This window comes from Canis lupus, chromosome 11 (assembly GCF_011100685.1).
Source record: "Canis lupus familiaris isolate Mischka breed German Shepherd chromosome 11, alternate assembly UU_Cfam_GSD_1.0, whole genome shotgun sequence".
NCBI lineage: Eukaryota > Metazoa > Chordata > Mammalia > Carnivora > Canidae > Canis > Canis lupus.
This window is the reverse complement of record NC_049232.1, coordinates 63,686,556-63,711,966: the sequence shown is the minus strand read 5'-3', so window position 1 is coordinate 63,711,966 and position 25,411 is coordinate 63,686,556. Positions and strand designations below refer to the sequence as shown.

The 25,411-nt window shown below is 43.6% G+C and overlaps 2 long non-coding RNA genes across 3 annotated transcripts in view; both read right to left on the bottom strand.

Annotated features, from left to right (window-relative positions):
- Positions 1-25,163, bottom strand: part of LOC119873965 — a 29,787-nt gene extending 4,624 nt beyond the window's left edge. The window contains exons 1-4 of one of the 2 annotated variants that reach the window (XR_005367105.1): positions 24,736-25,163; positions 23,750-23,875; positions 19,677-19,849; positions 13,605-15,213 (exon numbers count right to left, since the gene is read on the bottom strand). This is a non-coding gene — a long non-coding RNA (uncharacterized LOC119873965). Of the gene's footprint in view, positions 1-13,604; positions 15,214-19,676; positions 19,850-23,749; positions 23,876-24,735 lie in introns of those variants that run through there. The other variant, XR_005367104.1, reaches the window with a different exon arrangement.
- On the bottom strand, positions 9,417-13,356 carry LOC119876820. The gene is made up of 2 exons (XR_005367108.1): positions 11,356-13,356; positions 9,417-10,323 (listed from the first exon to the last, which is right to left on the bottom strand). It is a non-coding gene; the product is annotated as an uncharacterized LOC119876820 (long non-coding RNA).
- Positions 25,164-25,411: the final 248 nt, after the last annotated feature.

The following is a 25,411-nucleotide window of genomic DNA, read 5'->3' as shown; positions in this document are numbered from 1 at the left end:
CTCGGGCTGCTCTCCATACCCTTACGATAACTTAATGTTATTAGTCTTTTTTGTGTGTTTTATAAACTGCATGAGCTTCAAAAGGGATGTGATAGATGACTTTCTGTTTTGCTGATTACTAATAAGGATCACTATATTTTCCTGTGTTCAATAGCTATTTGTATCTTCTTTGTATCTTCTAGTCTATGAACTGCCTCCATATGTCATTTACCTATTATGTTGATTAGAACATTTTAATTTATTGAACTGTTGAAGCTCTTTACATATTACTCATACTAACACTTTGTGTCCTACATAACAAATACTTCTTCCCAGTATGTTTTCTTTTATTCTTGTTCAGGTTCTTTTTCCAATGAAAAATGTTTTAATTTAAATAGATATATTTATTGCTTTTTGTTCTTTTTTTCCTTTTGTTTTTTTGGTGCTTATTGAAGGCTAACCTATCCCAAGAATATATTTTCTTAAATAGTATTATAGTGGTTTTTAAATATTTGGGTTTTTAATCCATCTGAATTTATTTTTTAAGTGATATAAAGTGCTGTACATATTTAACAGTCAGTTGCTGACTTAACATGTCCCTTTTATGATATACTAAATTCACACTAAATTATATCCTTGAGTTAATTTCTGGGTTCTCTATTCTCTTCCCCTGAGTTAAATAGATGTTCTTGCATCAATACTAAAAACTATTTTAATTACTATAGCACATGTGATACGTTGTATAACAATGTTACATATTATATATTTCACATGTAATCCACATACATGCACACAGATTCAAATTTGGGGGTACTGAGAGAAGGCTATGTGATTTCAGAGGTAAAATGATTAATTTGTAATTTGGGAAATCAGAGAACAATTTGATGAGGAGGTGGCCTTTGAGCTGTACTTGAGGTAGGGTTGATCACGACTGACAAATCAAAGTGCATTCCAAGAAAAAGGAATTGCTTTAGCCAAATGACAGAGGCAAGAAAATACAGGTTATGACCCATCCATCACCAACCCGTAAGAATAAGTATTGTAGTTTGGTCAGAATATAAAAAATGTTTGGAAAGGAGAGATGTTGGAAATAAAGTTGAGAGAGGTGGTTTGGGGCAACACAGAGACGCCCCAAAGGTCAGGCTAGACAGGATGGACCATCTTGATTCTGGGTATAGGAAGGAGCCCTGGAAGGCATGACCTGACCTGGTTTTAGAAAGATGATGGGTGGAGATTTGATTCCAAGAAGCCAGACAGGGAGACAGGGAGAGCGATCAAGTAAGTCACTATTGCAGAGATTTGAGATTTTCTGCAGAAGATGACAGGCCTAAAGGAGTGGTAGTCAAAGAAACATTTCAGGATTATTTTAGTCAGCATTTTCTATTTCGTTCCTAATACATTATATTCCAAGGAATTTATTGGGGATTGCAGAGCCAAATGTCGTATATTTAAGCAACAAACAAAGAACAAAAGGCAACTTTCCCACTTTTTTCTCCCCTGAGAAACCTCCAAGGTACCTCAAGTACTACATTTTGTGCAATCTGAGTGTTTTTGTAAGAGACTGTCTTTTAGAAGAGCACTTCTGGCCACAGCCTCTATCTTATTCAGATTTCTCAACCTTGGCACAATTGACATATGGAGCCAGATAGTTTGTTGTGGAGACTGTTGTATGCATTGACGTTCAGTAGCATCCCTGTCCTCTATCCACTAGATGCCAGTAGCATCCCCAAGCCACTTGTGACATCAAAAAACATCTTCAGATATTGCTAAATGTCCCCTGAGAATCCCTTATCTAGTGGGCCCTTGAGCCAAGTTCTCTCTGGGTGGACTGGTGGCAGGCCCAAGACATTAGTGATGCTGAGATGGTTGGCAACACTCGGGCTTTAGTGTTGGGCACCAACCCAACCCTGCTACTTAGTAGCTTTAGATCCTTGGACAAATCACATGCAAGCTCACTGAGTTTCAGTCTCCTTGCCAAGAAAATGAAGGTAATACTAACTACTTCACAGGATTGTTTTGGAGATTAGATGAGATGACGTGTGCGTAAAGAGACAAATGCAGTGCTTGGCACGCTACAGCTGTTCAATAAATATGTGCTGACTCAGATGCAATTATCCTCATCGCTCCAATGTAGTTTTTCTCCATACAAAGGGAGACTTTTATCTTTGTTGGAAAATGCTTTAAAATGCCCATGCTTTGGCTCAACCTAAATTCTGGGTTTTAGCATCTCGCTCTTTCTTTATACAAGGCACCTGAAGAATGTTAAGCGATAGCCAATAACCTCGGGTACAAGCCCATCACCAGTCCACTTGAGAGAGCTGCCGCCATGTCAACATCTGAAACAATATTGTTCTGAGAACTGTCACAGCAACCCAGCATAAACCCTTGCCCTGGTTGGGTTGCTGTGGCAGTTCCATCACAATTAGAGCCTCTAGAGTATTAAGGATAAGAGTGTGAAGAGCTGAAAACAGGGGGCCTTCCTTCATTCTATCCATGAAGATTCCAGATGGCAATTTCCTGTGAAGTGCTATGTCTATAACTCTTTTTCCATCATTTTCTCTTCCTTCTACCTCTTTTTTCTTTCTTTACTAAGGGTTGATTCTCTCTGCTTAACCTTTACTCTTTTCCTCTCACCCTCTACAGGAAATTTGGCATTTTTATGATGAGTTCCATTCCCTGCTTTCCTTTCACCTCCACTGCGCATCAATGTCTTCTTCTCCACCTCTCAGCACCTCCCTCTTAACTTCTGATTACATATGTAGCATCCATTTATTTTTCTTTAGACATTACGCTCCCTACTTATAATTTTCAAAGCAGAGGACTCGATCGTTAAATTAAACTGCTTTTTTTTTGTATTTTACTCATGTTTTAATAATATGTAAATTTTAAAATCTTCCTGACCCCTGGGGAGAAAGGTTTCCAGCACTTCAACACGATTCTCCAACTTCATGTCTTCCCCTCATCTGTGCTCTCATGGAAATCTGTTGGGATTGTGCTAAGTTTTTCTTAGCAGCTGGTTTAGGCAGAGCTGGGGGGATTCATGTGCAAGTATGGGAAAAACACTGGGTATTTAGATAGCGCTGTTGTTTCAAGGATCTCTGGAGAGACTGGTTACGCTTAACAAGACCAGAAATGGAATCATTAACACTCACCTCAGCAGGATTCCTGCTAAAAGAGAAACAGTCACCACGACCACCCTCAACACAACCAGCCTTCCCTTCTACTTCCTCATTCCTTGTGGTCCCTCTCCAAACATGGCAGGACCCTTTGTCTCCTTGACAATTGTCCTGCAGCTCCTGACAGATGGGGTGCTGGAAACTGAGGGCTGATAATTATCTTGGACAGGAGCCCAGGAAAACCACCTTTTGCACATAGTAGGCACTCATTATGGAATTGAATGGAGGCCACAGTTGCCCCATACCTGGGGGTGGAATTTGTATCTTAAAACAACTCCCCATGATTTAATCTTTAGTACCTTGTATAACATGTATACACACCAAATAAACACAACACAGAAGGATTTCAAAGAGGCACTGACTGGTGTTTGCTTTCTCGTAGGTTGATCAAACAAGGGTGGAAAATAAGCCAGGGCAATGGTTTAGTAAAGCTTTCTCTGGAAAGTGCCCACCAGTTTCTTGGGAAACTACTGGTCTGGGCCAGGGCCAAGATTTGGGTGTTTTCATGAAGACACCCTCAAACCTTATAGGAGAAGAAACCCAAAACACAACCAACTGAACAGGCACACACAGGTGAACTCTTACTCTGTTTTTGGAATCCAGGCTACATATCACGCTGTCTGTGAGTCCTTCTTTATTGCTCAGAGAAGGCCTCTTTACTTCCTCCTCTTTGATGTCACAGCATTTCCTATGCACCTTGTTTATTTCTCTTAGTATCCTGCATTGTAATGATCCCTTTTCTTATCTCTCTCCATTCCTTGAAGGCAAAGACAAAACGTTTATTCTTCTCTGTATCTATACAGAGTCTAGCATAGCATGAAGTCCAGCCCAAAGGCTGATTTAAAAAAAAAAAAAAAAAAAGTCCCTATGGAGGGTCAAATCCTATCCACTCTTTTTGTAAATAAAGTTTTATTGATAGGCAACCATGCTCACTTGTTTACATTTATCTATGGCTGCTTTCCTGCTACACTGGCCAAACTGAGTAGTTACAATAGAGAACATATGACCCTCAAGACCTAAACTACTCGCTATCTGGCCCTTGACAGAAAATGTTTACCAGTCCCTGTGCTAGGACACCCCGCCAGTTTAACAAAGTCAGCCAAAATGATGCCATGAGAATGTTAACTAGAATTAGGGAGCCCAGGCTGTCACTGAAATGAGAGAGTCCACTCTGTCTTCTCTCATAAAGACCTTATCTTTTGCTTCAAAAACCTGGAACTCAGATGAGTCCTTTTTCCACATTTGGTTTTTATTCTCATTCACTCCTCCAGGGTGTTTCTCCAATATTTTTTTCTTTCATTCCAGTAATGGAATATGATTTATCCACTAACTATGCTTTTTTGAAGCATGTTTTATATCATAGTAAATAATACTAATAACACCAAGTGAAAAAAGCAAAATAAGCAAATTCACATACAGTCTAATTCCAGCTAATGCTTTCAAAAAGCAACATTCAGGGACAGAAAGGAAAAAATACATTGCAGTGTCACACGTGATCGCTTCTAGATAACTAAATTTGGGTAATTTTCACTCTTTTCTTTATCCTCTGGTATATTTACGATAGCAATGAATCTCTCCTCTCTGCCAAGTATCTGTGATTTAAGCAGTTGTGATTTCAGTGCTTCTGTTATTACATAGACACTGTCTCTAATAGGCCCTCCCACATTGCTACATGTTGCACTCACTCATAAATCCTACCTATGATTCATCTACACCATATTTGTGAAACTGCTTTGGATAAAAGTCATTGTGTGTATGGAAAATATGGTTAGCTCCGTTGTTTGCAATCTTGTAAAGAAAAAAAAAATTCAGGTCATCGCGAAAGCCTAATTTGTGACATTAATTCTACTCATCAGGTCTGTTCATGAAGACAGATTCCACTTTTTCAGTTGCTTCCTTTAAGTAAGTCCTTTCCAATCCAGACTTCTAGCTTCTGCCAGAGGCTAAAAGGGAAAGTGGCATCTATGGTCTTGGTAAAGTGGAAAGGTACTGGGCATCGTGCCTTCAGAGGGGGCCTCCCCTCCCCTGCTTTGTTGTCTTCTAACCGTGTGATGGTGGGGAAGTCACTCCAGCTCAGAGACTCAGTGTTCTCCTCTGCAAAATGGGGTTGGTTACAAATAACTCCCTGAGTTCCTAGGAGGGTTTTCATTCAAGCGTCTACAGCAGTCCAGTATTCAGTAGATTCTTGACAAGTAGTCAACTATTTTAAAAAGAAATGTTTTTAAGACCAGTGAAAGTGCTTATTATGGAAGGAAATGCAAGGTGCTTTCAGTGGAAGAGCCCCAAGAGGAAACGGTACTTCCTGTGTCTCTGACTCAGCCAGAAGCAGGAAGAACGTTCATTCACATGGTCTACTGGCTACATTCTGTAACCTATTTGAAAGATGAATCAGGGGACCCGGGCCTGCCTTTGCCTCTAATGTGCTAGGCAATTTAAATGGGCCCCTGTTTGCTCTTCTGTGACATGAAGGTTTTAGAGGAGAATCATTGTGAGGTTTTACATTTCTGATACAAAGATAATGCGTATTCATAAGATTGCAAAAGTGTGTCATATTGTCCAAACAGTAAGTACAGCACTTTATAGTTTACCACATGCTATCGCATTCACGATCCTCAGGATAGTCCTGGGAGATGAGGAAGGCAAGTATTATGATCTCATATAACAGAGAAGGAAAACGGGCCCATGGCCACATAGCAAGCAAGTGATTGAACCTGCACGTGGCCCCAGGTCTTCTTAATATCAATTTTGCTAACTTTCTGCTCCACCCAGAAGAATACATTTCGATACTCTGGTTGCTGACCTTGAAGACTTGAAGTCTCCAGTGAATCCTTAATTAAATTACCCACATATTTTCTGTTTGATGGGTCCTTCCTTGTTCTGCTCTAGGATTCCCCAGCATGGAAAATTCATTTGTGCAGGGTCATCTTAGCCATGTCCCCAGTCTAGATTTTATTGAAGGGGAAGAGAGAGGCTCTCTTACAGAGTGCAGCCGGTGACGTCAGCAACAGCAAGCTGAGCGAAAGCTCTCCTCCATCCCATGACCTCAGCAGGGAGGTGAAGAGTCACTTCACAAACAGAACTCCCACTGGTTCCGAGCATGGGTGAAGCACCTGCTTTGGTAGAAAGTAGCCTGGACTGGAGGCCAAGTTTAGCTGAGTACCTTGGGGCAAGCCACCTTGGAGGCCCATCCTTGGAGACTCAATGTCCTCCCAGACACATCTGTAAAGTAACACCCGACAAGCTTACCCTTGACTTTAACCAGTTGGTGCATAGACCTTCTCTTCTAAGAAATCCTCCCTGCCTCTTCCAAACAGGATTGTGGACCTTGCTCTCTATCCCTACATCATAGACTTTGTGGACTATACTATCTGTTTATATATTATTATTATTATTATTATTATTATTATTATTATATGTGTAATTATCTATCTTTGCACCAAGAAGTCCACTGGACTTCTTGAAGGTAGGGACTGTATGATTTTTTTTTTCTGTCTCTATATGTTCTTCTGTCCGAGATATTCAAGTTCCCTAGGCATTCAGATTTAGCGTAGGCAACATTGTGCCCTCACAGGGTCTTCGCAATGGCCTCAGAGACCTGGCGGGCTCTCCTCTACCCCTTACCTGTCTGAATCTCCATCCTCTCTCCACATCCCTCGTTCCACCGTAGCCCCATGGGCTTCCCCACCCTTCTGGCACACATAGGGCATAACTGTTGGCCTGACCCTTTGAGAGAACTCAAAACTCTCTGGAGCGCTCCTCCTGCTGACACCTGTAGGCTACCTTCACCACTTTCTTCAGGTCTTTGCTCTGATCTCTCTATCTTAAAGGCTCCAGATTGACCACCTGCTTAATTCTGCAGCCTCTTTCCAAACCCTCTCGATATTCCTCCCCATGCTCACCATTTCTTCTATCCCACAGTGCTATCGACTTAGAGCATACTACTTATGACTGTGATTTTCATTTATTGTCTGTCTCCTTCTCTAGAATAGAAGCTGCACAAGAGAAAGGTTCTATGGTCTGATCACTGGTATATCTCACGTCCCTAGAAAAGTGTCAGGCGCATAGGAAATGCTCACATACCATTGTTGAATTTAATCTACCTACTTTTTTGTTTTTGTTTTCTGCTGCTTGAGCTGTTTAAGTCCCTCAGGACAGTCAGGCTGAGCTCTTCCAATACTTTGCACCTCAACATTCCAGCTGATCTCTTTGACTGTCCTCTGACCTTTGTGTAGACATGACCCTAGTGACATAGAGTCCCGTGGCATAGCTCTGCTCACAGGAAGTGATGGGTCCTTTAATAATACAGATCTCATCTAGCTATTCGACAGCAATGGCTTTTGCCTTTTAAAAACAACCTGGCTTCTCCTTATACGATAGTTTCAAAACTGAAATTTCAAAATGGGTGGAGGCCCCTGAAAGGTGAGATGAGCTCCCCTTACTTGGTGAGTATGGGGCTGGAGCAGAAACCCCTTTCTGTGGGCTCACCTTCCCACTTGCATTGTCTTTCCGCCTCTACGAGTCATTAACTGTGCTAATCACAACTAAAACAAAGCTAATAATTGCTTCTTGGAACATTGTGTAATGCCGTGGAATGTTGCCACGGGCCTCTGAGAATCAGCCCCTCACTCCGCTCAGAGTAATTTCTCAGGGATTGTAACTCTGCTCGTCTTTAAGCTGAATGTTTATCATTTTCCATTTTATTGTTGCTGGCCCCTCCCCTGCCTTTGAAGTTTCTGAAATCTTTAAGCACTTGGCTGGTCTCTATACACCACAGGTCTTCTCCCTCAAAGAGGGCACCTGGCCAAGAGAAAGGAATCGGAGCTCCTCTCTTGGCTGTGCCTATAAAACAATCAGATCGCTCTGCAGCTTGCCATTTGAAACGTGAGCTGTGCTAAAAGTACAGATAATGCAGCATGTTCCAAGGAGATTAGAATATCCCAGTGGGATTTTGGGTGAATGGAGAAGGAAAGTACTGAGTCCTTCATGCACAGTGTAACCCTCTCTTATCCAGACCGCGTTGTCTCCAAGGGAAGGTCAAGGACATGGACCCACCTATTCTCCTTCTCATAACCACCCTGCTTTGTGAAAAGTTACAGGAGTTCAGAGCTGGGCATTTTCCATGAAACTATTTGCTTGTTCTCTTTGGGACAATTTGGTAACCTCCATCAATAGTTATCCTTTTCTCAACTTGGACAATACTAGCCAAGTAAGGAGACATTGCTTCCCTGCTCCCACACCTCTCCCAGAGTTCTTAGCTCTTCTGACAATTCCCAAGAAAAAGAATGGGCTCCAGTCACTGTGCCATGAGAAGGCCCTGGGTACCTCAGGTCAGAGCCCAGAGCCACCATTCACACTAAAAAGAAAATGTATTACATATTTGAAGTTTAATTTTCACAAATAAGATCTGCACCCAAATAGGCTTTATTCTCTCAAAGGCTCAGTCATAAGTGAAGAAGTTTAAAATGTTGAGGTAACTGGGCCACCTCTGTCACCCAGTTGACACTGGAATCCCAGGTACAATGTGCCCATTGCTGCTCCTCCCATCTCTGTTTGGGTGTTTCCACTAATGGTGAGCCCCCGACTCTCAGAGGCAGCTGAGTCTACAAACACATATAATATTTCCTTGGGCTATTGGTATCATTAGGAACCTGTGACAATATGGTCTGAATGTCTCCAAAATTGGTAGCTATCTCTTGAAAAATATCAGGATCTCATGGTCTCCATTATTTCCTGGGCATTCCCAAGGAAATTTGTATGCTCCACAGATTTGTAAAGGTAGACACTTGTGACGTCTTCCAACTGCCAATGCTTGAAACAGTAGCTGCTCAAGGGGTCTTGGGACACTTTACATCACCGATACTAGTCCAAGCTGCTAGTGCTCTTGTTCTTTCTCTCTCCCTCTTTCTTGATGTCTCTCTCTCTCTCTTCAGTGTCTCTCTCTCCTGATTCGCTCTGAGTCAAAGTACCACCTTCTTCATAGCTCCTAGCAGAGATTGCTCTCACCACCCACAGTCTGTAGTCCCAGTCTAGGGATCCCTGCCTCCACTCCCAACATAGGGATGGAAAGAATCAACTTTTTCCTTCCTAGGAGAACTATAAGATCTCCCTACCAAACAGGTCCCTTTTATGCCATGAAAAGAGGCTTAGAATAGTTAAAATTGTACACATAGACACATATACACACAGCATTCCAATATGAAGCATTTGGATTAATTCATTACCTTAAGGCAGTTTCTCTAGAAGCAGACTTTAAGATGACAATTCAAATGCAAGTGATTTATTAGGGAAATGTCCCCAGAAGAGCCTATAGAAAAACAAATGAGGAAAAGGGAGGAAGGCGCACAATTGTACAAGGGTACAATTCCAGGGTAAGTCCAGCTCCCACCTGATCCTACAGGAGGCTCTGAAGTAGAAATGACACCTGAGCACATCCAGATTTAAGGCAGGGGAGTTGAGTATTCGGATTCTTCACTACAGTTCATCATTGGCAAAGGACCACCCAGCATGTGGTGTAACTCCTGGGTATAGCCAGCTCTTTGAGCTATTGGGCAAAATGGCCACAGTATCCCAGGAGAGCTGTCTGTTAGAAACAAGGGCATCAGAAGCAGAGAAGGAGTACCTAGAAATGTAAAAGGAATCTGAGGGGATCCGGACAGAGAGAGTATCAACATGTCCACTCATTCATCCATGTCCCCCCGCCCCAAGTGAGTTTGGCCCCTAGGCTTTATGTAGCTTTAATGTGGTATCTCTATAGTAGGAAATGGTCAACAAACTTTTAATGGAGTTCTCAGGGTAGGGTGGGCCTGAGAAAGTTCTGCTTCATCACACACCCTACTGAGTAGATATAATGCAGTTTAGGTCCACACGGGCTGTTTGGCATGCATCCACAGTGTGATGGACACTGTTCAAATAAATCTTTTGAAGCCACTTTATAGAGGCTGTTGCAAAGCCATGTTTGTTGAGCCTCTGTGTCCATATGAGCTTGGTCATGTCCCCTCTTTCACTAGATTTTTCTATCCGGCTGCCCATCAAGACCAGTTGAATCACTTTCTCAAAGACGATAAAGACTTTTATGAGCAAACCAGAGCATGCCTCCCAGTTGTGCAGATGCTGGCATTTCTTGGAAGGCAGCGCCTGTGCATATGCAAAATCACCCACACAAAGCTCCCTGCAAAGCCAAATACAAACTCAAATCAAGCTGCTTTTACTTTCTTTACAGTAAACAAACCCAAGTCTAGAGAACTATCAAATCAGGTCTTTATCTTTGTGGCTATCTTCTTATTTAATTTTCCAATAATAACTACTAGACCCCTGTTGCTCCATCATTTTATACCCAAGAACCTATTAACATGACAAGAAAATCTCAAGGCACCGCCATTTCAGTTTTTACCAGAGTTTTAATGGCCCAACATTAGTTTCTGTTTTCTTTCTCTCTCTCTCTTTTTTTCCTCCCTCAAGTAAATAAAAGCATATGTTCCTTTCCCTTTCTCCCTATATCACCTAAAAAAGCAGGAGAGAGAAAACCCTAAAGAGCAAAGCTCTTAAGTCAAACCAGTCCACACAAGTTAGAGTCTCATATCTTTTAACAGAACTTATCCTGTTTCGTCTGACACCCACTCTAATCCCTGGCACATGGTGGCAGGCATTTAGTAAGGGAGCACTGCTGGTTCCTCCCTCCTTCTCCTCCAGTAACTCTGGCCCTACCAGATTCTGTCCCCCCAGGTTCTGTGACAGCCCCTGTGCCTTAACTCAAGAACTTGTTTCACTGTTTATATGGTTGTCCTCTACTCCCAGAGACAAAGACACGAATACCACCACATATCTGAGCACTTAGTATATACCAGGCATTTTCTATCCATCTTCTTATTTTAATCCTCACAGCGCTCCCTTGAGAAGTAAAATTATTTCCCCCATTTTAGATACAAGGAAACTGAGATACGAAGAAGCTCAGTGACTCTTCCAAGATCCTACAGCCAGGACAGGAGTAGAACTTGACAATGAACTCATGCTTGGCTGGAACTAATAATTTCTGTCCTGCCCCAGTTCCTATCCCCTAGCATATGCTTTGGGTCTTCAACTCCCATGTGAACACTGCAGAATGTAAGGATTTCTGAGACCCCACCCACCCTGGTGATCCAACTATGGAAAAACTCTGATTTTGAGCACATAAAAATCCAGAAAAAGAATCAACAGCATGTACCTGGAAAAGAGAAGCGACACCTTCCTTCATTCAGAAATGTCTGTAATAGACCAGCAGCATTGTCCGTCCCCAAGCAGACTGCAAGAACTTTTGCTTATGATTTCCACAGAATGATTTTGTAATACAAGTCTTAAAAAACATTTTTAATGTATTATTCAATCAAATGACCATCCCTATGGCTTGCAACTCAAAATGTCATGGTGGTGAAATACCCATTAGTCACCTGCTATAAGTTCAGTGGAATGTGCTGGAACACAGAGTCTGCAAAAGCAAATATAGTCTTGTTAAGCTGTCAGGTCACATAACATACAGGCTCACGCTATGACACTGTCGTCAGGAGGAAGGCTTAGATGGTGTGCTTCACAAACCAAGAAACTGGTTTCTGAGAGGCCAACTTTTCAATGAACGCTCTTTAAAGCCGAGTTAATGTGTTTCCTACTGTTATAACAACGACATGTGAGTCACATATGTGGTTTCAAGATTCCTGAACTGGATCTGCACGGCTGCTGATGTAATCAGAAATAACCTCTGGGTCCTTGAGACCAGAAGACTCAGGAGGAAAACTGCCCAGCTGATGCAGCTGCTGGTACTCATTTAATGCTCTCGCCAGCATTCCAGCATTCCCAGCATTCAAACCTCCTAGGAAAATTATTCATTAATACTCTACCCTCATTTGAAAAATGCCTTTACTACCAAGGCAAAATAGCTCTAGGAGTCAGCCCACAAACTTATCTCATCTGACGTTCTGGAGGTAGTCTGTTACGGGGGGGAAAGAAACTGAGGTTGAGCATCAGGCGGATTCCCATTTGGATTCCAGCTCTGCCACTTAGCAGCTGTGTGACTTCAGATAGGTCGCTGAACCTCTCTGTCCCTCCATTCTCTAATCTGGAGGGCTGGCAAATTATTCTTACCTCACAATGTTGCAAGAATAAAATTGGCCATAGAATAGCATCCGGTAAGGCAATAGGGTTACAATGCAGGCAACCCGGTATTTGGACCTAGGCTTGCCTGCAGGGAATCTGGCTTGACTCACCTCTGGGTCTTGAGCCCTGTGTGACCAAGACAGGAACCAGCTGGGATGCCTGGGTGGCTCAGTGGTTGAGCATCTGCCTTGGGCTCAAGGCGTGATCCCAGAGTCCCGAGATTGAGTCCCCACATCAGGCTCCTTGAGGAGCCGGCTTCTCCTTCTGCCTGTGTCTCTGCCTCTCTCTCTCTCTCTCTCTGTATCTCTCGTGAATAAATAAATAAAATCTTAAAAAAAAAAAAAAAAGACAGGAACTTGCTCCAGTTCTGGGTCCTCCAGGTTGTGCTCCCCAATCCCATAACCTGGGGATCAAACACCCAAGGCCTTACAGGAAGCAAGAGGAAGGTAAGAAAGGGAGGTGGCCCTGGGGCTTGAGCCAGCTTTTATGAACAGTCTTTCCTGTGGGAATGCCATTCATAAGCCATAAGTTGATAAGATTGCAAGGCAGTGGGAGTGTGTGATTAGGAATTCTGACCTTTAGAATTTCTGTGAGCAGCCTCTTTGCATTAGTATAAGAAGGGAGATGTCAGCTATAAGGCAAAAGATCATGAAAATGCCGCAGTTTCCTTTGGGCAGAGACGAAGGTAGAGAGAGAAATTCTGTTTTCTGGGGACTCTAGAAGATTCAGTGAGCAAGAAAGAGGAGGGTCCTTATAAGGTGTTTTCAACCACCAGGGACCCAGAAGGGGGGCGCATGAGGGATTTGCCCTGAGGACCACATCGTAGTACTCTGTATCAATCTTCTTCCAGGTAAAAAACTTTTTCATACAGAGAAAGTACTTTGAGCCTCATCCTAATACTATGAATCCGGAATCCCCTTTTGAGAGATGGGAAACTCAAGCTCAGAAACCTTGTATGACCTGGGAATTCTCCGTGAGATCACACTGGAAAAAGAGCCACATGTTGTCTCAGTGTGATAGGTGTCCGTGGTTTACACTTCTTTCTTCAATGCATCATGAACTTGGATTATGTCCTGGAGACCTGGGGAAGGACAGAGGATGTTGTCTGCTTTATAAAGCCCTTGCGTGTTTTCATGGTTCTGTTCCAAAACAAGAAACATGCAAAAAAAATGGCATGCTGCACTGAAACTCTGTAGTGAACACTCAACAGCATGGGGTGCCTGTGCTTCTTCAGAGTATATTTAAAAAAGAAAAAAGAGAAATCCTTGAGAAACAATAAGCAGCTTTATCTTATCAAAAGCTGATATGCAAATGAAAAATGCTTCTTTTTCTAACAGTAGTAATAATCATAATAAAGCGCTTGTCATATTCCAGGCAGCGTGTTAACTAGTTTACATTAATTATCCCTTCAACCTCCTGCAACAGATATCACTATATCCTTTTTTTTAGAGATGAAGAAGAGACGGAAAAGTGAAGTAACCGGCCTAAGGACACTCATCTCGTAAGCGGCAGAACCAGAATCTGAATACGTGCTGATGCCAGAACATGTGCTCTTACTCTTAACTGCCACCTCCCAGAAACTGTATTGGCAGATCACGCACATTTTTTTCACTGAATTAGGAAAAGAAAAAAAGCCACAGCCTCAAGACATCGGAATTATTACTGTCAATTTTCAGTAAGGAAATTGAAGCTCAAAACGTTTATGTGACTTCTCCGTGGCCCACCCACTGGTCAGAGGAAGAGCCAGGAATCAGACCCAGGACTTCTGATTCTGTGCCTACGACCATTTCTCATTTCCTACCTCGCATCCTAATTCTTGATGGGGAAAATGACTGGGGGTTAGTGCCGAATTTATTCCTCCACGAGAAGAAATTGTTAAACTGTACAGAGACTTAGAGCAGGTGGGACCACCCCCACTCCCTGCTGAAAGACTCATTGACTCAGTTACCAACCAATGTTTATGGCACATCAGGTGTGCCCTGGGCATTGTCAGGTACCCTGGAGTTCGGCAGGAGCAGAGTGAAAGATGGGTCTCTATCCTCACGGTGATTCTTGCTGTCTCCCGAATGCCTTCTTTCCCAAGACCCACTCTCCCAGTAGGAGTGAAAAAGAAGTCTGTAAATCTCAGTGGTTTCCTACTGCTTTTCCCCTGGAACCTCTCATTGCCTGTGACATAGTATGACTGCATTTTAGGGGTGTTCTGAGCTGTGACCCCAATGAGGCTGACTGTGGTAACTCTTTCACAAATACATTAGACCCCTTCCTTGCTAGCCTCGATGAGCAGTTTGTCCTGAATGACTTTCTATACCAAACGCCAAGCAGCAAACCTCAGACCACAGACACGTGCCTTGATGTCATCCTGCGTGCAGATACCTGCACAGCAAGTCTCTCTGGACCTTCCCCATGATGGCTTGATTTCCCTGGAAGCTCCCCGGAAGATCACCTTCTGGACCCTGCGGATGGACGGCACACGTGGATCTTTGACATTTCTGCTGCCTGGAAGAGCTGCCAAAGGGAGATTCCTTGGTGTGATGGTGAGAGTGCATCTTGTCGTCTGTCTTCCCTAAATGCAGGGAAGGGTTGGAAAGAAGCAATCAGGTGGGGTGCCTGGCCATGAGCAGTTTCCAGTTGACTTTGCCAGGTCCGAAGAACTATGACCTAACCTCTGCTTCAAGGAGACTACAAACAAATGTAAACAATCAGTTTCCAAGGCCGGTGTCCAACTCCTGGTGGTTTGGTCCCCTCTGCATTGTAATGTATGTCTCAGTGTCCTGGTAACTGCTGAGAGAGGCTCTCAGGCGACATGACCAATACAGGCTGCAAGTCTCAATAGAAAGTGAGGTCCACGTGTGCACATCTTTTTACAGTCAGCAAGGCCTGCTATTTCCAATACCTCACTCAATACTCATAATAATATGGAGAGGCAAGTTTTGCTCTTCTCATGTCACAAAGGAAGGAAATAAAGTGCAGAGTTAGCAGCAGAACTGGAGCTCAACACTACCAGCATGACTCTCCATCTTTTGCTTTATGATAAGATGAGATGATTAATATAATTGGAAGAACTTCCTTGAAAGTTTCTTGCAGGGAATGGAGATTACATCAGCTAATTAATAAATGCATATATCTATATATCCATTTATATCTGTATACCTAGGTACATATATATGGCATTTAACCTTTTGCCTGGCACAAAGTAATCTCTCCCATAAGAAATAGCTTCTCTCTCTGTCTCTTTTTTAAGCAAGGCAACATAGTGTAGTTATTGAACCATGGTTTCTGAACTCAGGACAACTTAAAATGATATCATGACCCAGTACACCTGGGTGATACAATTGGTTGAGGATCAAACTGCTGGTTTCAACTCAGGCCATGATCTCAGGGCTGTGGGATCGAGCCCCCTGTTGGGCTCTGCACTCAGCATGGATTCTGCTTGAGTTTCTCTCTCCTTCTCCCTCGGTGCACCCCCCCTCCATGCTTGCATTCTGTGTGTGTGTGTGTGTCTGTCTGTCTGTCTGTCATGAATAAATAAATAAAATCTTTTTAAAAAATGATATCATGACCTTGTACAAGTTACTTAACCTCTCTGGGCATTAATTTTTTTATTTGGAAATGGGAATAATGATTTTTATAACCCCCAAAACTTCCTAAGGTTCAAACAAGAGTTGTATAAATAGAAGACAGAAATTTGCTCCCCAACACTGAGGTGTGAGAAGCAAACCATCACTTTGGTAAGGGGGATCTCAGGGGAAACTCTCATCTTCCTTCTGGACATGTGCAAATACTGAGTGCCTGAAAAATGGAAGAATGTATTCTGTTCTCAACTCCACAGCTATTCACTGAGATGATAAAATAAAAATGTTTCCATTCACAAACAGGAAACTCTCTGGCATCATGCTAAGCATGCGCACTCAGCTATGTTGCAAGCGTCCCAAGATGTTGACTCTCGGTAGTCAATTCTGTGGCATTCATGCACCACTCTGTTGTCAAAGATCCTGGCACTTTTCAGGATGCTGCATGAGTTTCTGTCACTTCTGGGACCTGCCATAGCATGTTCCCCCCACCCCCAGGCTCTGGGATGATAACCTCTGTCTACCTTGTAGGGCCAGTTCTGCCTTCTTCTCCACCCCAAACACTAACTTCCCTCAATAAGTATCTCAAACAAAAGCCTAAGGGTGGGAATAGGTATGAGGGTGTCTTTTAGATGCCTTCTCTCTGCAGTGCTGCAACACAAAAGCTTCTGATAAACTCGCCCAAGGTGAGGGAACGTGTACTCTAGACAATTTTCCAATCCCTTGCCAAATAGAAAACACAAATTAATATGACAATGTGTTTCCTTGCCAAGAATAAGAATAAGATGGGGAGGACGAAGAAGAGGAATTGGAAGAGGAGGAAAGGAAGAGGGGGGAAGGAGAAGAAGAAGCAGAGGAGATGGAGGAGGAAGAAATAACATATGTAGCATCAAGTATAGTATGACATGTTGAAAACACTTAATAAATGGCCATATAACTATTGAGCTATTGCATTTTAATGTTACTAAGACTGTCCTGTGATGCTTCAGCACTTTCTTTCTGTGCTTTATTAAAATAGAGGCAGGACATTGGAGTGAGAAACTATGCTATAGAACAAGCATTTTTGTCAGATGGGCAATGACCAGGTTATCCAAAATGAATAGAAATCAAATCTCGAAATCTCATCTAGGCTTTCTCTTACTAACCTCCTCCTCACTGACTTCATGTTGTTTGGCTTGGCTCAAGAAAAGGAATTTGGCATAGATTAATGTTGGGCAGTATCATCTCTGCAAGTGTAATAACTAGTGTGTGAGCAGATCCAAACCAGCAGCATCTTAAAAGAATAATACATCTGACCAAGCAATATTCAGTCCAGAAATGCAAGGATGGTTCAATACTGAAAATGTTAATAACTGCATTACAACATTACGTCAGATTAAAGAAAGAAAAAAAATGATAATCTTAATGACATTTACTATACTTTTCTGATTAAACTAGAAATAGTACAGAAGGAATAGAAGGATAGTTCTTATATGATAAAGAATGTGAGAAGTTGGGAGACCTGGCTGGCTCAGCCAACTCTTGATCTCAGCTCAGGTCTTGATCTCAAGACCATGGGTTCAAGCCCCACATGCTGGGTGTGAAGCCTACAAATAAATAAATAAATAAATAAATAAATAAATAAATAAATAAAATGAAGATTGTGAGAAGTCAATTTAAAAATCATTAATTAAACACCAGGTGCATTATCATTAAATTCAAGAACAAAGCACAGACATTTACTATCATCTGTTCTCATATAACACTGTTCTGGAAGTCTGTGAAATAAAGCACAAAGAGAGATAGGTATTAGCAAAGATATTTAAAAACTAGTTATTATCTTCTGTTTCTTAACCCCAAAAGAAAAAAGTAAGCACTTAATAGAGTTTGGAAAGGCTACTGGTTGCAAATAAATATATAAAAATCAACAACTTCTGTACATAACTGCTATAGGTCATTGAAATATTAATAGGGAAGATAGAAATTGAAATATTAATAGAAAAATAATCATTTTATAAATCAAATGATGTAAACAATCTAAAAATAAATGTAACAATACCATGTAAAAAATAACTCAGCATTTGGATATACCTAAATGTAAGAGCTATAACTATATAACTCTTGAAAGACATTATGGTAATAAATTTTCATTACCATGGTTTGTGCAAAGTTTTATATATGATGCCAAAGCACAAGTAAAAAAAGAAAATACAGATAAATTGGACTTGCTCAAAATGTAAAACTTTCGTACTTCAAAGAACACTATCAAGGAAGTGAAAAAATAACCCACAGCTAAGGAGAACATATTTACAATTCATGTTTCTGACAAGGTACTCGTATCCAGACTATATGAAGAATTCTTCCAACTCAATAATAAAATGACAACCCAATTTAAAAATGGGCAAATGGTCTGAATAGACATTTCTCTGAAGACACTATATAAGTAGCCAATAAGCACACGAAAAATGCCCAACATCATTAGCCTTTACAGAACATGCAAATCAAAACCACAATAAAATCTCACTTTCCATACATCAAGACGGTGGTGTATGAGAACTAATTACTCACTCACCACATCAGAATAATAGCAGCCCATCACGTTTAGCTCAGCAGAAGTCTCAAAGTAAAAAGCGGCATAGAAATTTTACTCAGAAATATATTTTTAAAAAACCATTAAACTAGTTGAAATGTCTGAATATGGCATCAGAACTGATAAATAGGGACAGAGAGAGAAGAGATCAGCAGTCTTTATTAAAAGACTTTTAGTAGTATTTGATTTTTTAAAAATCATATTCCTACAGTATGTGGTGGAAAAAAATATAAAAACTGATTTTAAAAAAGGAAAAGAAAAACATGTATTTCAAGCTTTGTAGAAATTGAGATTCAAAAACATGAGCAATTTTTTTAAGATTTTATTTATTTATTTATTTTTAAAGATTTTTATGTTTTATTTATTCATGATAGACATAGAGAGAGAGAGAGGCAGAGACACAGGCAGAGGGAGAAGCAGGCCCGACGCGGGACTCGATCCTGGGACTCCAGGATCACGCCCTGGGCCAAAGACAGGGGCCAAACTGCTGAGCCACCCAGGGATCCCCAAACATGAGCAACTTGAATTTAAGAGATAAGAGAAAGATGGAAAAGCAGATTCCTTCCTTTTGGGGTTTAACGATCTGAAACAAGTCATTCAAATCTCTCTGCACCTCGACTTAAATGTAGTAACACCCTCTGGCCTGTATGGCTTTACCAAGATTGTGCCAAAGATCAAGTGAGAACGTGAGCGTGAAGACCCTGCTTGAATTGTGAAGCATTACAAATGTCAGCTAATTACAACACAAAAAAAGAGGCTCTAAACATGAACCTGTCTATGCAGGTAAAACCCACTCCGTTTCCTTGTAATTCTGACCAAGGTTTCTCCACTGCACAGTGCCTGGTGCGTAGTAGGGGTCCTGCTGACACATGCATGAATGCACAGGAATGCCATGCTGCGGAGAGATCGAAGATAATAGAACCTCTCAATAGGATCATGAATGGAGCCACTGTGTCATTGCGGTGACATGCCTACTGCACAGAGCGGTGAGGTACAATGGAAAACTGGTTAGAGCATTCCTAACACCCCTTTAAATAAAAGGGTCCTGCTCCTCCAACTTTTGACAGAATAAGTATACAACATTTACACAACATTAAAATGTAATTTATAAACCAGAGTGGTCCCTGGGCAGCGTGGTTCTGTAGAATAATACACTTCGGATGAGTCCTGGCTCTGACATTCAAAAGTGTCCTGGATTTAGATGGACCACGTAACAAGTGTGAGCATCAGCTTCCATTCCACCAAAATAGGGATACTAACCTCTAGTATGTAGGACTATAGCGTGGATGAGAGAGAACATACAGAAAGAGCCTGGCTCAGACTGCTCGGCCGATGAATGCAGGGATGCGTCCCATTCTGCAATGTTCCTGCAGGCCTCCCTGGGAGTCCTCATGCCCTCTGCAGTTGAAATCTGCTGCTTTGTCCACAGTTCTCTTGGGAAAGATAATAGGGGGGTTATCACCACCTTTTCCCGGTGCATCGTGTTATAAATACCTAACCTTTATCTCTGCTTGTCTCTTGCTTTATTTAATGGTGTATTCAGCAAACTAACCCCGTGGCTCCTCTAACCCAAAGGATGCTTGCGTCAGCTCAGAGGCATGGCTAAGGTGCGGATCTCCTGCCGCCATCGGGTGCCAGTCAGATGACTCTGCTGAATTCTCCCCTCTGAACGTGCCCATATTCTCCCCAAGAAGTGGCTTCAGTCAAAGACTCACACGTTTGGGGTCCAGGACTCCCCCTTTCAGAGTCTGTCTGTTACTGCCTGTCCCCCGAGCATAGGCAGTAGGTGATCAAGGGTGGCTTCCTACCAGATGCCAGCCTTGTAAATGTCCCTCTGGGTCTCGGAAAGAACCAGGCTGAGCACAGCATGGTTCCTGGCAGACAACAGGGGGATGAGTCAAGGCAAAAAAGCAGAACTGAGCCATGGTGAACTTGAGTCACCACAATGGCATTTGCCATTCAACAAACATTTATCAAGCTCGGCTGTAGGCTATTTTCTCACATGTCGTCCCACCAAATCCTCTGTTACCCCGTGAATAGGCATCAGTTCCTCATTTTTCAAAGAGGCAGACACGGAGATGTTTGGAGATGTTCGGTGGAGTTCTACTAGCCCCCTCCTCCCCGCCCCACTGCTAGAAACTGTTAAAGGCTGGATTTGAACCAGCATCTCCAGATGAGAAATTGTTTTCTCCATGTCACAGCTGCCTCTGTTTCGAGCATGAAGTGTGTTGATGAATCCTGCCTATGATTATTCGAGAAGGTCTCACATTGAAGAGTTTAATATTTAGAATCTTAGATTTATGCTTTTTCTTAGGACAGCATGTCCCCAGCTCTAAATGATTTATCCGCACATTCAGCAGGGATCTACTGAGTACCTTCCGTATGCTGGGCACCACGCCGGGCGCTAGAACTACAGAGAAGCCTGGGACATGGTCTTTACCAACACCACAGCTTAGAGAAGAGCAGGGAATACATCTCATCAGTGCCTGCACCAAATGGATCAACCCGAGTGCAGCTGTCGGCTCCTGGCCTTCCCAGGCCAACCCAACAACCCAACTCAGCTTACAAGCCCATCCCTACCCCACCTGAGTCCCCTCAGCAGTGTTGTTCATAGCTGAGGAGCATGGCACAACAGGTTAACTCTAAGAGGGGTCATGCCACTCCTCTCCAAGAGCAATAAATGAGCTGCCACTGGTCCTTGCCGACAGTCAGGTGAGCCTGGCTATAGCCATTGGGCAACTCTGCACCCATGGACTGCTTAGAGCACCCCTTGTCTAAGAAAAGGGATGCCCACTGATATCCCAGGCATCCCTCTCACTCCCAACATTTATCCCATCTCCTGCTTGGACAAATTTCTGGTCTGACATCTTAGGCCAATCAGCTGGGGTCCTGAGGACCTATCTCCTTCAGATTGACTTCTCTGAGTCCTGGGATCTCCCCATCACCCAGGCCTTCTGTCAATGGGTAGGGCTGTTTCCTAAAGCAGGCAGACCCAGAGTGAACCAGTGCAGGAAGACCAGGGAATGAAGACACCTGGTCCAGGGGTCTCATCTGCAGACCTTCCATGTGGATCTCATTGTAGGTACCCCACAGGCCCAAAACAGAACATGTCGACAGGTATCTTTCAGGTGGCAAATAACAAAAATCAGGTTGCCTGAGACACAGAGGTTTGGGGATACTCAGGGACGTAAGGAAGTCTCAGAAACAGGCAGCTGCTCTCCCAGGCTTCAAAGAGAATGGCTCCCATGATGGCCCGTGGCGCGAGAAACAAGAGCAAGCAGCCTGGAATTTTTGTCTTTAGAAGCAGCCGTCAGGTTTCCTGTTCTAGTACCCCAACATCCAGCACTCCCTTGTCCACGTGTCTCTCTGTGTCCGATTGTTTGTCCCTCTACCCACAGGTTACTCTGCTATTTCAACTCTTTTTCGCTGATTTTCCTCTGTATGCCATATTCATAACATTGTTAGAGGGAATCTGATCACGTCCCTTTATCAGCATATAATATGGATTACACCTGGAGGGCAGATGGTCAAGCCAGGTTCTCAAGGCTGCTGCTCATTACTTGATGTCTAGATTTTAGCCTGAGAGTGAATTTTGGTCTAATCAGTTGTCACCGTGCATGGAGCATGACAGGTTATACCTAAGGCACTTGTCTAATGGGCACTTAGAATTCCTTGAGTTCATCTCTGCCATCCTTCCTCAAGGACTGACTTTATTTCCCCTCTTTGTTAGTTACTCAGCCAACAGATCTCAAAGGATCCCAAAAGATCCCCAAGATCCCAGCATGCCATGCAGCCCAGCCCAGTGAAATGACCACAATACCATTCATATGAAGAAGTTCCCTATTTGTTGTTGGATGGACCCAATACTAAGAAAAAGAAGAAATCATCTGGCTTTTTTCAGTTACTGCCCTTCTTTCTGGTTCATCAGGATCCCAGTTTCCTGTTTTTTTTTCACCATATTTTTCATCCATCTCTTATAAAGAAACAAACCTGATTTCTCATGAACTCATTTAGAGCCTTGGCTGCAATTGCTTTCCCGAGTAACTCACTCCACATGTTTATCCCTCTTGCCTGATTCACTTCTCCTGGAGGATCTGGTTTTATTTGTTCTTTAACAAATATTACTTAGCTTGATCTGCAAGCCAGGTGCCACAGTGGCTTCTGAGCATGATCAGTCACCTGTCTCATCAATATCATGATCATCGCCCCCACCACGGCGACTTACTTAGCATTTGCCAGGGGCCGACACCCGGATGGGTGCCTTCCCACCCACGCATGATCCAGACCGTATCATCCTAGCACAACCACTCTGGGAGGCAGTTGCTATTTGATCTCCGTCTATCATTGAGAAAATTGAGACTCTGAGAGGTTGAGTGCAGTTAAGAAATTAAGACCATCTTGAACCCTTTGAAATTTCCAGGTGACCTGCTAAGTGACACAGACTGCTCTTTGGCTTGAGTCGGCCCTGTTGACCTGAATATGCTCTGACTGCTTTTCATGCCAACCTCTATTCGGAAACTACAACATGGTTACTTCTCTAACAATAAACATAGTTACCCTGCAAGGTTTCCTTTGACCCCTGCCACCCAGACAGCAATACGTACGGCACCAGCAGAGGCCATGTGGGCACACATGCTAAATCCATGGGGATAATGGTCCATATTTGTCCAACACCTCATACTTTGTGCTGCTCTCACTCACCTCTTGTATCTTTACCACAACAGCTCTGTAAGCTCATGAAAGGCAGGTGTATTAGCCCTATTTGTTGCTTCACTGATCCAGGTATTCTTCTATCACTGCACTAACTTGACAAGGATTTACTGAGTACCTGTCCCGTGCTAATCAACAGAGGAACATGATATGAAAAAGGCTTGTTTAACTGTCAAGAAGGACGGCCTAGTGGTGGGTACAATTCCCCAAAGAGGCCATGACTTCCAGGACACTGAGTGCTCTCTCTGTAGATCTATAACCAAGAAGGCAGGGAACTGTACCCAGAGTGGTCAGGATGGTCTCCACACGAAGGCAGAACCAGAGGGGCTGGGGTACACATGAGTATGCCCCAAGTCAAAGGTGAGCAGTCCAGACTTTATCCTCAAGGCCGTGAGGCACAGGCAATGAGCAATTAGAGCAGTTGTCTGAACTGCAGGGAGTCTCTAGACCACCCTTGTCCTTTTATAAAGGGACAAAGTGATCCAGAGAATCCTCCAGAACGCACTGGCTGGAGGAAGTATGAGAGCAACTGCATGGTTTGGTGAAAGAGACCACACGAGAGGGAGGGAGAAGACAGCACGTTATGGGTACCTGCCGTGTGCTCGTGTGCTTCCCATACGTACATGGTTTTAATCCCATCTTACATCTGAGAGAAGATCCAGGAAGAAACCTGGTTTCAGGCCTAGGCCTCACTTCCGGCCATGAGACCTTGAGCAAATCGCTTTACCGCTCCGTGGACCAGTTTCACCCTGGATGAAGCAAGGAGAGAAGTGGGGCTTAGGAGAGCAAAATGGCATTGGATATTCTAAAGGCAACGCTGTTCGTTTGTGGGCTTGTTTCGGTAAGGGATGCTGACCCAAAGCCTCGGAATGTCCCTTGGCTCATTTTAGGATGAGAAAGCTGCATAAAAATGGGGTACAGGGGAGGCACAGGGAAGGGCACAGACGTGAGAACTGGGTCTGGGTGACAGCTGGAATCCCGACACACAGGTAGATCTCTTTGTCATCGTGGCCAGCTTTGCATCTGCAAAAACACAATGTCTTTCCAGCTTCAAGTGTCTGTGAGTCTACGAGACAGGGGAGGGGGAGGAAGCTCTGTAGATACAAGAGAAAATGCAGCAGGAAAAAAAAAGTAGCAAGTCCTGTGCAAGCACCCATACCCCAGCCCCATTTGCTTGATTTTGGAGGGTTTTTTTTGTTTGTTTTACTCAGTGAGTTGTTTAGTAGAGGCTTATGGGAAAGCTGGGGACTCGTTTTATCCTTCCCCTGGAAAAGGAAAAAGCCCAGTCCCATTTCAAGAGAACAGATAAACCTCTCCCCCCTTTGCAGTTCCTCCTCCCCCTTTGCAGCTGACACCGGGCCACCACTCCAGTCACTCCCGCCTCCAGACACAGCCCTGGGGTTCGGCCTCCCCATACTCTCCAAAATGATGCCTCTGCTCCCCTCCTACTCTAGGTGATTTGGGTTCTCCCTCACTAGTGTTCACCTGGTCCGTCATGGCAGTCATGCGTGTGGACTTCCTCCCCGACACACCTCTCTGCACACCTGTGCTGTGGGAGAGGTGCTGCATTCACGCTGCTTGTGACCCGTCTCACACCCTTGCAACCCACCTTATACCGCAGCCGTCGCTGCTGGGGTCTGAGGTGCCCTCTCGCAGCTGCACCACCGCCTCACTCGCTTGCCACCCAAGGGCTTCTCAGATGTCATGAGGTAGGTGGGTGTCCGTGGGTACCTGTTCAGTACTTATGCTTGGGCAAACCTGGAAATGCAAGGGAGCTAACACCCCACGGAGCAGCCCTTAGCCAACGAGGGGAGGGAAGCAAGTGGATTAGTGACCCCATTTTCATCCCCAAACAGACGCTTCCTATATGCTACTAGGAGGGCCCCAGCAGACTCCAGCCCCACTGCCCGTAGTGATGACCGGTCCGCTAGAGCACCCCTGTATTGGTCTGCTTGTTTCCTCGTGCCCCCCCCCCACTACTATTCCCTGAGATGACATCCAAAAAACAACTACCTGCCCACAAACCCTCGTGTCGAGCTCTGCTTTCTCGGGGGGGGGGGGGGAACCCAGGCTCTGACGGCTCCCAGCTATTCCTCCAGCAGAGCAGCCTCTCCTCATTCTGTTCTTTATACTCGGCTTCTGTTTAAGATTGCTTTTAAACGAAAGATCCCACAGCTGAAAGGCAAGAGGAGAGAAAGATGGAAAGAAGGAGACATCGGGTAGGCCAGGAGGAAGGAAAGAAGGAAGAGAGGCAGGAAGGGAGGGAGGAAAAGAAGGGAAGAAGG